Source organism: Rhagoletis pomonella, unplaced genomic scaffold, assembly GCF_013731165.1.
Source record: "Rhagoletis pomonella isolate Grant_MI unplaced genomic scaffold, Rhpom_1.0 Rhpom_scaffold_00006, whole genome shotgun sequence".
NCBI lineage: Eukaryota > Metazoa > Arthropoda > Insecta > Diptera > Tephritidae > Rhagoletis > Rhagoletis pomonella.
The window spans coordinates 35,461,472-35,465,214 of record NW_023458560.1 but is presented as its reverse complement, the minus strand read 5'-3'; the positions used below and the strand labels follow the sequence as shown (position 1 = coordinate 35,465,214).

The 3,743-nt window shown below is 33.1% G+C and overlaps 2 protein-coding genes across 2 annotated transcripts in view; both read left to right on the top strand.

Moving 5' to 3' along the window:
* LOC118740651 (golgin subfamily A member 6-like protein 22) overlaps positions 1 to 3,743 on the top strand; it is a gene marked incomplete at its 5' end in the record, with an annotated part of 500,945 nt that overhangs the window by 388,979 nt on the left and 108,223 nt on the right.
* Positions 1 to 3,743, top strand: part of LOC118740648 — a 38,930-nt gene that overhangs the window by 34,166 nt on the left and 1,021 nt on the right. The window lies entirely within an intron of this gene.

Sequence of the window (3,743 nt, the reverse complement as noted above, 5' to 3'; positions counted from 1 at the left end):
GGGAGTACTCACCGAGCAATCGTACGATGCTCCCAAGTTCTACTGGGAATGCTTATATTTTAGAGGCGTTTTCTTTTTAGACTATTCTTATCAACTGCAAAAATTATTATTGGATGCTTTGATAGAAAAAGGAGGAAAATAAATTAAGACTTGAAATATAAATATACTTAATGATTACAAAAATTGTGTTTAAATTAGCCGTTAATAATCTTTAATGAAAGCAATAAATAGGGTTATACATATATGTGCGTGTATATATGTATAAAAGTATATACCCTTGTGGTCAGCGAATTATTGTTAGTGGCATTTTGGCCAGGTTTGGCTATGATTCTTTGTTTTATTTAATGCTTCAATTAATTTTTATAAGTCTTGCTTGTACAAAATACCTAGCGTGCTTCACTGTGCCTTAAAAGTATTTCTTTTTTGTTGTTTGATACCCGTAATAATATTCCATTTATTTTATCAATTTAATTGGAAAATTTTTTTTCCAACAGGTGGCAACCTTCAAAAATATTTTCGGCAGTAAACTTTCCTAACGAATAATGGAAGTCGCTTTTGGTTGCAAATTAAAAAATTCAAGAAACTGCGAAATGGAACAGAATATTCTAAAGCGATTAATTTTATATTAAAGTGGAATAAAGTAACTTCCTCCTAACTAACTGCACGTTGAAATATCTCGATTAGGTTTTTATTTATATGCTGAAGTACCGGTCGCTAACGTACGATTTTTCCATCATTTCCATGTATACCTGTCATGAACATGAAATGATTTTATAAATTTGGTCCGATGTTTTTAAGTTCCAGAAGAAGCAGATATAGACCCAAATAAATGTTTGGCAAAATGATCAGAACGTCGAGCTGAGTCGATTCGAGTCAAGTCCATCTATCTGTCTGTTTGAATGTTTGAATATACTCCCTCAGTTTTCGAGATATCCGACTGACATTTGGTAAGCGAGTGTATTTTTATAATGTACTAGCCAATGCCCGCTTACTTCGCGGCGCCTAATAAGAGCTTTTGCGTTGGCCAATGCAAAAGAGCGTTGAAAAACAAAATTAGTCTGTAAAGTCAAAATTTTTGATTTAAGTTGAAACCACTAAGGCGCAGTATTCTCCTCACACATAGGCAAATAGTAATAACGCTGTGATACCATATGGAATACCAATCCCTTTTGGTGTCATGAGCTTTACTGATGGTCTTATTTTCACCTGTGAGATCTCTGCCAATCATGCGTAATCTTTTTGTATGATCTTACGTATGCCAATAAAAGTTCTTATAAAACTCAAGAGCACAGAAGTGCATTTTCTTTATAGGAATAGGATGAAAAGTTTTCCGGTACATTGCTAAATGAGTAGTGTGATCTCTTAAGTATCTTTCAAATAAAGCAGTTGATATACCTACGGTGATCTTTCCTTGTTAATTCACCACTTTTACAATTCGTGGTAAAATTTATGAACTGATTTCAGGGTAGATGCTAGACCGCATGATCGTGCATGAGGGCGTCAGAAAAACTTAACCCCATGCTTCATTTAAACATCTGAAAACTAAATTCGTATAACTTAAACATAGGTCCAAAGCAGACCAACCACACGGGGTTTCAATACATTTCGACTGCAGCGCCATCCATTGGGCTTATTTTCTGCAAAACCATTGCTCACCATAAAATGAATACGTGTTATGAATTTCTACCTTAACTCCAGCGGCACTAATCGGGTAAATTTTTATCAAAAGAATTTTCCATCATACAGGTACATAGCTCACATTTAAAATTTGAACGAAATCGGTTAATAAATACGATTTTTATAAATAATTCTACTCCAGCACCACCTAGCGAATTTTATAGTAGCATGTAATTGGACCATATATGTATGTAAGATAATCTCCGACAATCTGACGGAACTCTATTCAGTGTTTTTTGAGTTTATTCCGTACAACGAAAACGGCTATCATTTTATGCAAATAGGTATGTAGATAGGACAGTTTATAGCGAAACTCGTAAAAGCAAAGCTCCATTCTTTGTGAAAAACTTAAAAAAATTCTTCAAAATTTTCACAAAAATTTTACCTTACTGAAACTTAAAGACAAAGTTACAATAGTTCAGTGGGATTTATAAATCTAGGAGAAAATGGTTCCCAATCGAGTGATACTTGCGCGTTTACGTAAATGTATATCGATCCAGCCTTTCCAATAATTATCACTTTTCGCCATAACTACGGTATTGATAACATATGTAGCTGTGTAGAATTTCAGGACGTTAGCGTAAGCAGTTCCAGACATAAGCTATATGAGAAGTTGAGTTTGCATGGAAGGAAGGAGCCACGCCCCCTTTCCCAATGCATTTGCAATATATGCATCAGTGCTAAGTTTCAGTTCCCCAGCGTAATTGGTTTTAGTGATATATTGGTTTTTTACGTTTTAGTCTGTATAAGAATTTTAGGAATATCCCGAGCTAAATGCCGAGTAAATTTTTGGACAGAATATTTATTTTCAACGTGTTGCCAAATATGAACCAAGTCGATGCAGCCGTTTAGTAGTTTAGTGAAATGCATTGTAAAGAGAACTGTATGAAATTGTAAAACGTGACGTCTCAGATTTCTTAATTTTTTTGGCAGCAACAACGAAAAGTTTAAATTATTTTTAGCGAAAACCCTTCCAAACAGAAATACAAAAAAATTAAGTTTGTGGTTATATCAAGGCGAAATTTTGAGAACGGTGCGTTGCTAACTCTAAATATAAACAACGACGCACTGGAAAAAGTTAATACGTTCAAATACCTAGGAATAATGATCGACGATAAACTAAAACAAAAAAAAAATGGATTCTATATTTTCAATTAGAGCACTAGCAAAACTGCATTTAATTCCATACATTAGCTTTTGCGTGAGGCGCTTGCAAACATACAGACAAACATACCGAAATTTTAGATTTGGCTTCTGTTGATCTAATAAACCCTCTATTAATTTTTCTTTAACATCTATTATGTACAGATATCGGCCTGTTGCAATTTTATTATTCTCAAGTACTCCCGTTTGATACCCATATGGCAACACTTAGTTTATATAGTAAATTTAACTGAATTAAAGTTTTCAAATAAGTGGCAACCCGCTTCAAGAATATTTTCAAAAGTAAGCTTCCTAATCCTCATTAGTTGAATATTCGTATTGCAATATTTCATTTATTTTACAAATTTCAATGAATACAATTTTTCAATCAGTTGGCAAATCCCCTAAAAAATATTTTCAGGATTAAAATTTCCTATCGTCTTTAGTTTGATGCCAATACTGCAATATTTAATTTATGCTATCAATTATATTAAATTAAAATTTTTCAAATAGGTGGCAACCTTCCACAAACATATTTTCAGCAGTAGGCCTTTGCAAATTTCTTTCATATTGCAGCCATATTGCAGTATTCACATTACCGTATCAATTGACCTAAACTGAAATTTTAAACACAGGTGGCAACTCTCTAATTTTTTCTTCTATATTGGAAGCTAAATCTCTAGCGATACAACGGTGAAAACTGCATTCAATTCCATGTTTTCGACTGATGCGCGTACAAATATACAGACAGACAGAGATTCAAAAATTCTAAAAATTGTTTATTTGGCTTCTGTGGCTTTAATAAAAACCCACCATATTAATTTTTCTTTAATATCTATAAGGTACAGACATCGACCTGTTACAATTTGATTATATGTAACGGGTGATTTTTTAAGAGCTTGATAACTTTTTTTTTAAAAAAA